Here is a 697-nt window from a genome sequence, read left to right as displayed (position 1 = left end):
TTAATCACTGCACCTACTGCACCTATAATAGTTTCACCTGACTGGGAAAAACCATTTGAAATAATGTGTGATGCTAGTGATTATGTTATTGGGGTTGTTTTATGACAAAGGCACAACATGGTTTTTAAGATAATAGATTATGCTAGTAAAACTCTAAATGATGCTCAAATCAATTACACTACTACTGAAAGAGAGTTATTAGCTATTGTTTATGCCTTTGATAAATTTAGACCTTACTTAATTGGAACTAAATGTATAGTGCATACAGATTATTCTGCTATTAAATACTTGATGCAAAAAAGAATGTTAAACCAAGATTAATTAGATGGATACTTCTTTTGCAAGAGTTTGATTTTATCATAGTTGACAGAAAGTGAAATGGAAAGTGAAATGACAGTGAAATGACAATCAAATAGCTGATCATTTGTCCAGACTAGAAAAAGAAATATTAACTAATTTTGCAAATGAAATTTTAGAAAATTTTCTTGATGAACAATTATATAGAATTTATAAAATAGATACATCGTGGTATGCCGATATAGTAAACTATATTGTAAGTGATATTCTACCATCAGATATTAAAAATTAACAATTAAAGAAATTTATATATGATTCAAAATTCTATTTTTGGGATGACCCATATTTATATAAATAATGTAAAGATCTAATTATTAGAAGGTGTGTGCCTTATGAAGAA

The sequence above is a fragment of the Phalaenopsis equestris genome, unplaced genomic scaffold (assembly GCF_001263595.1).
Source record: "Phalaenopsis equestris unplaced genomic scaffold, ASM126359v1 Scaffold001202, whole genome shotgun sequence".
In the NCBI taxonomy this organism is placed as follows: Eukaryota; Viridiplantae; Streptophyta; class Magnoliopsida; order Asparagales; family Orchidaceae; genus Phalaenopsis; species Phalaenopsis equestris.
Note: the sequence above shows the minus strand (reverse complement) of the source record.